This window comes from Saccopteryx bilineata, chromosome 6 (genome assembly GCF_036850765.1).
Source record: "Saccopteryx bilineata isolate mSacBil1 chromosome 6, mSacBil1_pri_phased_curated, whole genome shotgun sequence".
Classification (NCBI taxonomy): Eukaryota; Metazoa; Chordata; class Mammalia; order Chiroptera; family Emballonuridae; genus Saccopteryx; species Saccopteryx bilineata.
Genome location: NC_089495.1, coordinates 201,083,035 through 201,095,101, shown reverse-complemented (window position 1 = coordinate 201,095,101; position 12,067 = coordinate 201,083,035). Strand labels below are relative to the sequence as shown.

The window sequence follows — 12,067 nt, the reverse complement described above, 5'->3', positions numbered from 1 at the left end:
TTGCACCTTGGGAAGGGTGCTCAGGGAAACCTTGTAAAGGGCGCCTTTGTAATTGTTGTGGTTATATCAATATAACTTGTGCTGTTGCTGTAGTTTGTTTATGTAGTTTACCTCATTCCTCCCTCAGGAATGCCTGTGGTATGGATTATGAAGTGAGCAAAAGAGGTGGATTGTTGGGCAAACTAGTTTGTAACAAGTGTTTTTTAGGTTTGCTCGCTTTTATTGGGGCAGAGCCATGTGTAGATAGTCCATGAAAGGCTAAGGGTGCTTGCCCTCAGGGCGGCAGACTGCAAATTGCGACTGGCCACCACATTCTCACTCCACAGTTCTTTACCGTCTGCCTGAGTCCAATGAAAACCTGCACGGCCATGACGATGGCCACTGGCCTTACACTAGTGGTGAGCAAAATAGTCTTAGAAAAACACTTAAGAGTTTTATTGTGTTACCAGGTACTATTCTAAAGGCTTTACAAATATTTATTCATTTAAGTATCACAATACCCTTAGAAAGTAAGGTAAGGAAAAATAAGTAATTTGCCAAAGGTCACACAGCTAGTAAGTGATGAAATATAGATTCAAACTCATGCAATCTAGCCTGGTTCCAAAACTTTTCATCACTTGCCAACAATTGTTTTTTTGTTTTGCTTTGTTTTTTTTTGTTTTTTTTTCTGAAGTGAGAAACGGGGATGCAGAGAGACAGACTCCGGCGTGCACCTGACCAGGATCCACCCAGCATGCCCACCAGGGGGCGATGCTCTGCCCATCGGGGCCATTGCTCCATTGCAACCAGAGCCATTCTAGTACCTGAGGCAGAGGTGGTGGAGCCATCCTCAGTGCCCGAGCTAACTCTGCTCAATGGAGCATTGGCTGCTGGAGGAGAACAGAGAGACAGAGAGAAAAGAGAGGGGGAGGGGTAGATGATTGCTTCCCTGTGCCCTGGCTGGAAATCAAACCTGGGATATCCACATATTAGGCCAATGCTCTACCACTGAGCGAACCGGCCAGAAGCAGATGAGCGCTTCCATGTGCCCTGGCCAGGAATTGAACCTGGGACATCCACATGCCGGGTTGACGTTCTACCACTGAACCAACTGGCCAGGGCCACCAAAAATTGTTTTGTAATGAACGTTTTGATATAAAATTATTTTAAATTAGTCAACCAAAAATTTTAAATGGCTTCCTTGTCCTATAGACTTGCAGAGAAAGTATATAGAGAGGTATACCTGTCCTCCATCTGCACTGAAGGGTCACACCCAGATCAACACGCACTTAAACCCAAGGATAATTTGAGGAAAGAACAGACAGTTGTCCAAACTTGTGAAACCAAAATAAGAGGGAAAAGTAACAACAAATAACACACACGTCAATAATACATTTCAACTTGGAAGTAGCTGGTTTGAAAACCTGTGTTTAAGACTTCTGGGAAAATCTTCCCTGACAGAAAAGTTTCCTGGGCAGTAGAAGGTAATATAAACAGGTAATACAAATGTTTAATTGCTGGATTTACTCAAACCGGTTGCTTTTGAGAATTTTAATTTTTCTATTTGTTTTTGTTTCTTAAAGAGTGTGATTTGCCTAACCAGGTGATGGCACAGTGGACAGAGCACCAGACTGGGACATGGAGGACCCAGGTTCGAGACCCCGAGGTTGCCAGCTTGAGTGCGGGCTCATCTGGTTTGAGCATGTCTCACCAGCTTGAGCCCAATGTCGCTGGCTTGAGCAAGGGGTTACTCGGTCTGCTGTAGCCCCCCCCCCCCAGTCAAGGCCCATATGAGAAAGCAATCAATGAATAACTAATGTGTCGCAACGAAGAATTGGTACTTCTTACCTCTCTCCCTTCCTATCTGTCTGTCCCTATCTGTCCCTCTGTCTCTGTCACTCACACACACACACAGTGTGATTTACTGCCATATTTATTATTTTCCCTCTAATTCCCTGCTTTTTAGGGGCCCTAGATCTTGTGCTAGTTGGTTCCTTACTCAAGGCCCCATAGGCAGTAATTGACAGAATTATTTAAAGCTGACTCCAAAAGTTGGGGACTCTACAGTTTGCCACTTCATTTAGCTCCACTTACCGTCCTGGTGATCCTATTCCATCCAGTCACTCTGCAACCTGGGAACAAATACAGTGTGTCTGTAAAGTTATGGTGCACTTTTGACCTGTCACAGGAAAGCAACAAAAGACAATAGAAATGTGAAATCTGCACCAAATAAAAGGAAAACTCTCCCAGTTTCGTACCTATTCAGTGCAGTTCGATGTGGGCTCACGCACAGATTTTTTAGAGTTCCTTAGGTAGCTATCCCATATAGCCTCTACAGACTCGTCACTGACTGATGGCCTACTAGAACGGGGTTTCTCCACCAAACTGCCTATTTCCTTCAACTGCGTATCCCACCAAGTAATGTTATTGCTATGTGGTGGCGCTTTGTTATAAATGCGCCGATATTCACGTTGCACTTTGGTCACGGATTCAAATTTAGTGAGCCACAGAACGCACTGAACTTTCCTCTGTACCATCCACATCTCGACTGGCATGGCCGTGGGCTGCTCCCCTGTATACACGGTGTTACGTCATCATCTGGGCATGCGCACATGCTGCCACATCATCCTACAGAAACTGAGAGGGTTTTCCTTTTATTTGGTGCAAATTTCACATTTCTATTGTCTTTTGTTGCTTTCCTGTGACCAGTCAGAAGTGCACCATGACTTTACGGACACACTATACTTACTGGAGACAGTCCCTGTGCTTAAGTCAGATTGAGATATTTGAGTGCTTAAGCTCTCCTCTGCTTCTTACGACTAGAAAAGATTATACATTCAATTAATTTAAGGCCCATTGATTGATGACTTTGACTACTCCCAGCAGTTCTTCTCTACCCTTCCCCAACTACCTTCCACCCACCCAGATAAGCTAGGCAATTTTATTTCTGCCAGCATGAGCCTTGTGGTTTTTACATTTCTCCACAGCTTCCTCTTCAGCCAGTGCAGCTTGATCTCAAAGCCACTTCTACTCTTATTACTTCCTCTTTAACCTTTACCGAACCTAACTTCCATAAGACATTCTTTTTTCCCATATACCCAAAGCCAAGCTAAAATTATTTTTCTTAAAAAAACAAAACAAAAAAGGAAAGTATTTATTTTCTTGTCTGATAAAAATAAGCCTCACTCTGGCTGGAGAGCTCGGTGATTTGGAGTGTCGTCCTAATGCTCAAAGGTTGTGGGTTCATTTCCCAGTCAGGGCACATACAGGAAGAGATCATTGTTTCTGTCTATAGTTCTCTCCCTTCCTTTCTCTCGAAAATCAATCAATAAATTTTTGTTTTGTTCTATTTTTTTTGTGTGATAGAGAAAGACAGAGAGAGAGAGACGGATAGGGACAGACAGAAAGGGAGAGAGATGAGAAGCATCAATTCTTCGTTGTGGTACCTTAGTTGTTCATTGATTGCTTTCTCATATATGCCTTGACCGGGGGGCTACAGCAGACCGAGTGACCTCTTGCTAAAGCTGGTGACTTTGGGTTCAAGCTGGTGAGCTTTTGCTCAAACCACATGAGCCCACGCTCAAGCTGGTGATCTCAGGGTTTAAAACTTGGATCCTCTGTGTCCCAGTCCGACGCAAAGACACTCTTATACACCCAGTCCAGTTCGGTTCGTCTCTTTGATTGCAACAATCTGTCCTGAACCACCTTGTTCCAGTAACAATATGAGAAAACAATCAATGAACAACTAAGGTGCTGCAACTATGAGGTGAAGCTTCTCATCTCTTTCCTTTTCTGTCTGTCCCTGTCTCTCTTCCTCTCTCTCACTTAAGGAGAAGGTTTAAAGGCATTCCTGTGCTTGGGACTTGTTAATCACTGTTATTAACAAGGAAAATAGTTTCAGAATTTCTATAAAGGTGGCTACTTAACCTCAATAACTTGGGTGGGACTGGAGGATTTGCCTTTGGAGTTTCATTTGCATAACAAGCATATATAATTTACATATATAGTGAGTTAAAGCAGACCAATACGTGTATTCGTGTTTAAGATGCTCTAATTTATTTATTTATTTTTTTTACAAGACTGCCTGACCTGTGGTGGCGCAGTGGATAAAGCGTCAACCTGGAAATGCTGAGGTCGCCAGTTCGAAACCCTGGGCTTGCCTGGTCAAGGCACATATGGAAGTTGATGCTTCCAGCTCCTCCCCCCTTCTCTCTCTCTCTCTTTCTCTCTCTCTCCCTCTCCTCTCTAAAATGAATAAATAAAAAAATAAAATAAAATATAAAAATATTTATTTTTTTTACAAGACTGAAAACCTCCATTATCCCTTTGAAAGAGATGTGTCATTTATAGTTGAACAGACTGAAAGGAAGTGAAGTCCCCTATCTAGTGTGTTCTGAGTATCAGGGAGGAAACTGGCCCTGGAATCTGGGGAGGAGAGTAGTACTCCTTGGGGAATTGGTTAGGTGGCACTGCGTCTGCAGAGCAGTGGTCCACCAATGCCCTGGTGCTAAGGCTTCTAAGGTGGGAAGTTTATGGAAGGTATAGCAAAGGCGAAGAACCTGGGGTTTCCAGGAGGCAACTGAAAGAGAGGTGTTAACCTAAACTGGCAGGAGGCAACAATCACACCGAGAAAAAGAACAGTGCTTATTTGGTATCAGAAGAAACTGCAACCAGAGCATAATGATTCAGGTGGCAACCCAAACAGTGTCCGGCTGGTGAACAACAGCCAGAGGTTTTTTAAAGGCAAAAAGGGGAAGTTCGCATAAGTCATTCATGAAGAATTTTAATTGGTGCTGGCAGCAGAAATTTAAGAGTAGCTAAATATAAGTGATTGCAAAAATCTGTTTCAGTGACAAGTCGCAGATGTTCTTGTTCTGGAAAATTTATGATTTTGCCCAGTTCAAAAGTTTACGTTCCATTCGGTGAGGATGTGCACAAGACCCACTTCCTTCATGGCCTCCAGGACCATTTTAAAGCCCCTTTAGTGACTCTTATATTTGATACTTAACAGACATTTTGGAAGAGAAGAACTAAGTACAGGGAGAAAGACTGTCATTGGAAGATGGAAACCTTTCAACAAGCAGAGTTTCTTCTGTGTGTGGTGGGGATAGGAAGATCTGCTCCAGAACAGAAACAACAGATGAGGATGCTTCCCAGGGGAAAGGGTGGTAGGCAGTTAGACAACATGAGCAGAGCAAGGTCGATGGGCCAGGTCTCAGCTATGTTGCAGCTCCAGACCCAGAAAAACAGCCAAACCCGGCAAGTGACTCCACTGACCTCAGGAACAGCTGCATTGATTAAGGACCCCCTGGCACCAACCAATCAGTGGAGACCATGATCCTGAAAGGCTACTAACCCTGGAGATGTGATGAATATTCAATTGCCATTCTCCCCAGGGCCCTCCCCTGAACTCTCTGCCCTTTAAAGCCCTTAGGCTGGAGGACGTAGGGTGCTTTCCCTCCAAAGAGCAAAGTCCACCTTTCCCCTCCCCCTCCCCCTAAACCCAGGCATCGTTTTCTTTCTTTTTTTTTTAATCTTTTTCTTTTTCTTTTTTTTTTTTTAATTTTTATTTTATTTATTCATTTTAGAGAGGAGAGAGAGAGAGGAGAGAGAGGAGAGAGAGACAGGGGGGAGGAGCTGGAAGCATCAACTCCCATATGTGCCCTGACCAGGCAAGCCCAGGGTTTTGAACCGGCGACCTTAGCATTTCCAGGTCGACGCTTGCGCCACCACAGGCCAGGCCCAGGCATCGTTTTCTCTCCGAAGTACCTAAAACCCATTTCCTCCACCACTGTGATTTTCTAAATGAACTTTCTCATATTTTGAGTCTTGGCTCTGAATTTTTCTCTAGACAGAACTCAAGTACCACGGTTGCCGAACCGAGGTCCAATGGACTATTACTCAGATTTAAAAGTTGTTAAGCCCAATCCAGAGGGACCCGAAACATTGAAGACACGAACAAAGTCCGTCGATTACACATCAAAGCTTTATTGTCTAGCTTGGCCATGCGGCGGCAACTCCGACAGAAATCTGAGGGAGAGCGCGCTGGCCCTTTGTTCTACCTAGTTTTTATAGTATTGTAAAGTGGGAAGTACAGAAGCAAAAATTGTAATTAGGAGCCCTTTACCACTATTGGTTATAGTCATATGTCCTTTAACATGATAGGACCATGTTCAATTTGCAAGCCGTACATCATTTTGGCGAAAACAATTTACAAGCCAACACAATGGTAGAAAGATGTCTCTTTACATATTAAAAGGCATTCCTATATTATCTAGTGTTTATCTGCCATCTCTCTGTCCAGAGTCACACGTGTTAACTGTTATATCCCAGGAGACAGATCACAGCAAACCCAAAGTGAATTTTATAAGTTTGGGTTTTTTTTCTTTTTTCTTTTTCTTTTTTTTAAAGTTTATTTATTTATTTATTTTATTCATTTTTAGAGAGGAGAGAGAGAGAGACAGAGAGGGGGAGAGAGGAGAGAGAGACAGAGAGAGAGAAGGGGGAGGAGCTGGAAGCATCAACTCCCATATGTGCCTTGACCAGGCAAGCCCAGGGTTTCGAACCGGCGACCTCAGCATTTCCAGGTCGACGCTTTATCCACTGCGCCACCACAGGTCAGGCTTTTTTTTTTCTGAAGCTAGAAACGGGGAGAGACAGACTCCTGCATGCACCGACCAGGATCCACCCGGCACACCCACCAGGGGGCGATGTTCTGCCCCTCCCGGGCGGGCGTTGCTCCGTTGGGACCAGAGCCACTACAGCGCCTGGGGCAGAGGCCAAGGAGCCATCCCCAGCGCCCCAGCCATCTTTGCTCCAATGGAGCCTCGGCTGCCGGAGGGGAAGAGAGAGACAGAGAGGAAGGAGAGGGGGAGGGGCGGAGAAGCAGATGGGCGCTTCCCCTGTGTACCCTGGCCGGGAATTGAACCCGGGACCTCTGCACGCCAGGCCGACACTCTACCACTGAGCCAACCGGCCAGGGCCTATAAGTTTTATTGCAAACCTGCACAGGGACTGCAGGCAACCCACACAGGGGAGCACTGCAGCCCTGAGCTTCTAAAATGGCTCCTTTTTATAGGGTGGCTATCTAGGCTGAGCAAGTATTATACAGAAGCAGATGTGGCAGTTAGCTATTTGCTAGGGAGGTCGCGCGCAGCATAGCAACGGGGGGGGGCATAGCTCAGTGGAGAATTTCAAACATAAACTTCTGATAAGGCTCTCTGACTCATAGTCGCCCAACTTTGTGCTGACCTGTTTGTTCTCGGCCTCACAGGGACCTTGTCAGCACTTCCCTGTTCCTTTTTTTTCTCGAAGAGTTAGACTCTGGCAGCCACAGCACACTTCCTTGAACCTAACATTAACCACATGCATTTACATAGGAGAGGTAGTTTCTGTGGGGACAAATGCCCGCAAATGGCTCATTGCTATAAGAAAAGGTTTATTTTGGCTTTCTCTCCCTGTACCTGGCTAGCCATTCACCCCTTTCCCCACAGGTGTGGTGGAATGTCTGGGAATCCATGTTTTCCTCCCCTTTGCATTTATAATGCAATGCTAAGGGCCATCCTGGTCATGCCAATCACACAGTACAGAGACTATTTCTCACAATTTCTCTGCACACCTTAACCCAAATTAATGAAATGTTCTTCATGCCTCTTAAAATATTATCAATAATATTAATTCTGTAGTTTTTGGTACCTTACAACACCTGCGGGTGAAGTGGTGCAGTGGCTCCTCAAAAGGAAGTAAATTCTGACATGTTACAACATGGATGAATCTTGAGCATGTTATGCTCAGTAAAACAAACCGGTGACAAAAGACAAATACTGTATGATTCCACTTACAGGTATCTAGAGTTCCGAAACACACAGACATGCAGTGCTTGTAGCTAGGAGCAGAGAGAAGGGGTAACGGGAGTCATGTAAGGATTAGACAGTTTCAGTTTTGCGAGATGAAAACGTTCTGGAGATGGGTAGCAGGGCAATATGAATGTACTTAATGCTGAGTCAAGTAGAATAAAAGATTCCCAAAAATGACTCCATCAAGTCAAGCCCTGCCATAACGACGGCATTTATCAATAGGTAGCTATAAAACAATGGTCCAGGAACTAACTTCTTTTAAATTTGTTTTTCAGCCCTGGCAGAATAGCTCAGTTGGTTGGAACAGCATCTGGAAGCACAGAGGTTGCTGGTTCGATCCTCAGTTGGGGTACATACAGGAGCTGTTGTAAAGTACCGTACCTTACTTCCGCGGGTTTACGTAGAGACACCAAATCCAAATGAATTTTTGAGGAGTTCTATTGATTAATCCAGCTGCATATGACTAACACGGAGTTTAGCTGACCCAAATCGTGCTGTGTCATCAAATAGTCTTGCAGCTCATTCTATAGACTTGACCACATACAGGTTGGGGGAAGGGAAAAGGAAAGGGGAACAATAATCAATCATTGGCCCTGGCTGGTTGGCTCAGTGGTAGAGCGTTGGCCTGGCGTGCAGAAGTCCCAGGTTCAATTCCCGGCCAAGGCACACAGGAGAGGCGCCCATCTGCTTCTCCACCCCTCCCCCTCTCCTTCCTCTCTGTCTCTCTCTTCCCCTCCCGCAGCTAAGGCTCCACTGGAGCAGAGATGGCCCGGGGGCTGGGGATGGCTCTGTGGCCTCTGCCTCAGGCGCTAGACTGGCTCTGGTTGCAACATAGCGGAAGCCCAGGATGGGCAAAGCATCGCCCCCTGGTGGGCGTGCTGGGTGGATCCCGGTCAGGCACATGTGGGAGTCTGTCTGTCTCTCCCCGTTTCCAGCTTCAGAAAAATACAAAAATAATAATAATAATAATCAATCATTAACAAGCTTGTAACATTTGTCTAGGATCTATAAAAAACATTCCTACATATTAAAACTTACAAGGTAACACAATAGCAAAAAATGTTTTACATATCAAAAGACATCCCCAAATCTTTTAGTGTCTATCTGCCATCCCTTTGTCTAGGTACATACATCAATTGCAGGATTTCAGGATGGGGGGCGCTTACATGATGTTAGAGGATAAGCTTTTGTAAATCGCCCATTAAGGAGAAAGAAAGGGGAGAGGAAAGGGCCACTCAAATCTTTCCTCCCTTTTCTGTACCTGGCTAGCAGTTTACCTTCTTCCTCCAGGTGTGGGGAAGGGGGAGGCCCAAGTCTCCTTCCTCTTTTCATTCAAAACCCAGTACAAAGATCTATGTTCCTGTCTCTTTCTGGCTCTCTACCTTCCTCTCTCGCGAAAATTAATAAATAAAAATATAATAGCCCTTCCTAAGCATGCTGGTTGGAGTAAATCATACACAAGTATAAAAATCATATTTACAAAATCTCTTTGTATTCTTGGCCTAAATTATAAAATGCCTTTTAAGTTTCTTAGTAAAAGGGGATTTCTTATCTCAGTACATAGTATGTCCTTGTAAGCCAGGAAACTCCCACTTCCTTCAACCTCCATTCTCAAAAGAAAGGACGGGGCAAGAAGCCTGACTGTTCCTCCTAAAATATTAATTTTTTCAATTCTTTGGTACCTTACCACAGAGAAGATCTACGTTCCTGTCTCCTTCTCGCTCTCTACCTTCCTCTCTCGTTAAAATTAATTTAAAAATTTAAAAAATTGTTTTGTTTTTCCAATCTAAAGCCAAGCCACAAATCACAGAGATAAAACTCAATACCTGGTTGGGCAAGTCCCTTCCCGCATCCCATACTAAGTGCTGCACAATCCCAGAATGCTTTACTTTGCTGACATATACCAGACATCAGTGTTCGTATACTGTACCCTAATATCTATGTTCCCAAAAAGAAGCCTATTCATTTACTTGCTGATTGGTTAACCCCAGCAACTCTCATGCCCTGAAGGTATAAAAAGCCCAAGCCCCACATTCAGGGTGCAGAACCTAGGACCTTACCTCAGTGCTCTCATCCTCCCCAGAACCTCAATAAATCTGCCTTTGTTTTTTGTTTTTTTTTAAATATGGAACGCTTCACGAATTTGTGTGTCATCCTTGTGCAGGGGCCATGCTAATCTTCTCTGTATCGTTCCAATTTTAGTATATGTGCTGCCGAAGCGAGCACTGCCTTTGTTTTTTTTATCAGTATAGTATCCCTGGTCGAAATTCTTTTTAATCAGAGACAAGAATCCAAATTCCTAAGTAACATATGGCGGCCCAGATGGGACTGCACATTTTGCCCTCAAGTACAAGGTGGTGAAGAGGGGCGGAGAAGAAAGAAAGGAGAGCCCTGGCCGGTTGGCTCAGCGGTAGAGCGTCGGCCTAGCGTGCGGAGGATGCGGGTTCGATTCCTGGCCAGGGCACATAGGAGAAGCGCCCATTTGCTTCTCCACCCCTCCGCCACGCCTTCTTCTCTGTCTCTCTCTTCCCCTCCCACAGCCAAGGCTCCACTGGAGCAAAGATGGCCCGGGCGCTGGGGATGGCTCTGTGGCCTCTGCCTCAGGCGCTAGAGTGGCTCTGGCCACAACATGGCGACGCCCAGGATGGGCAGAGCATCGCCCCCTGGTGGGCAGAGCGTTGCCCCATGGTGGGCGTGCCGGGTGGATCCCGGTCGGGCGCATGCGGGAGTCTGTCTGACTGTCTCTCCATTTCCAGCTTCAGAAAAATGCAAAAAAAAAAAAAAAAAAAAAGAAAAAAGAAAGGAGAGAGAAGGAAGGAAGAAGGGAAAATGTAGACCAAGCCTTGCCTGCCAGGGCAACCCACAGCCTGAATGCGACTTCAGGGCTTCAGGGACCAAGTAGGATGGGACTTGAGGAACCTGCAATGCCTTCTCCCATGGGCATAAGGTCACGGCAGAAACTCTATCCGTACCTTCAACGTCCCCTGTAAGAGGTATCTCTGATCAGGAGGGAGGGACTATGAGGGTCCACATCCCTTTCTCTCTCTAAGCCAGTGATAGGCCATCTTTTGAACTTGGTGTGTCGAAATTTGCCAGAACACCGAGCATAACTCGGGTGGTATGTCACTTCGAGAAAAAACCCATAATTTTTTGATATTTATAGTTTAAATAACAAAAATTTATAATTGTAATATATGACTATATTTAATAAACCAAAAACTAATTATTTAACATACCTGCTTTGTGACTTCTTTGTTCATCTGTCAGTTGGTTTCTTTTGTTGGTCTTGATATTATTTAACTTGTGTGGGGTCCCATGAACTAAGATAAGTGAGGGGGAGGGGGAATTCTTTAACTAACCTGCTATTAGTGACTTTTTTGTTGCTGAATTTCATTGGCTAAATCTTCAATTGAAGGTTGGTATTTTGTACACTTCAAGCCCAACCAAGCACTATTAACTTCATCTGTCAATCTGTTTCTTTTTTTTTTTTTTTTAATATTTTATTTATTGATTTTCAGAGAGAGGAGAGAGAGAGAGAGAGAGAGAGAGAGAGAAGGGGGAGGATCAGGAAGCATCAACTCCCATATGTGCCTTGACCAGGCAAGCCTAGGGTTTCGAACCGGCAACCTCAGTGTTCCAGGTTGACGCTTTATCCCATTGCGCCACCACAGGTCAGGCTGTCAATCTGTTTCTTTTGTTGGTTTTGATATTATTTAATGCTGAGAATAAGGTCTCACAAAAGTACGTAGAGGAAAAATTGTGAGTAAAGCCATTGCTATATTTTTCAGGGTGCTAAAAGTGTCTGGTAATTGGTTCCAGGCACTCCAAACTTCCTGTTCATAGTGGTACTCCTCTTGATTCTCCAAGCGGCACCTTTCCAGATTCTCAAGCTTTGACCTCAAGTTGACAAACACCTGAGCCCAGATGCCACCTTGAAATTCTGCAAGTTGCATCTTATGTAAATGAAGATGGCTGCTGCTATTTCTAATGGCAGAAACGGCACCCATAGCACAGGCCCTCGCCTCTCCCAGCCTCCCCCTCACTTATCTCAGTAATGATGGTCAATTAGAAAATCACGACACCCCAGAACACTAGACTGGATGATGGTTGCTGTGGTTATGTGGTTGCTGGTAATGGTGATCACAGGGCCCCCAGAGATGTGTGTCGCCCCCCCCCCCACATTCTGCTGCTCCCTGCTCTGCCGGCAGGAAGTGAGGTCAAAGGGTCAAAGA

The 12,067-nt window shown here is 44.9% G+C and overlaps 1 non-coding gene across 1 annotated transcript; it reads right to left on the bottom strand.

Annotated features, from left to right (window-relative positions):
• Window positions 1–9,954: 9,954 nt before the first annotated feature.
• Window positions 9,955–10,061, bottom strand: LOC136309712 (U6 spliceosomal RNA). The gene has a single exon (XR_010726364.1). It is a non-coding gene; the product is annotated as a U6 spliceosomal RNA (small nuclear RNA).
• Between the last annotated feature and the right edge of the window lie 2,006 nt (window positions 10,062–12,067).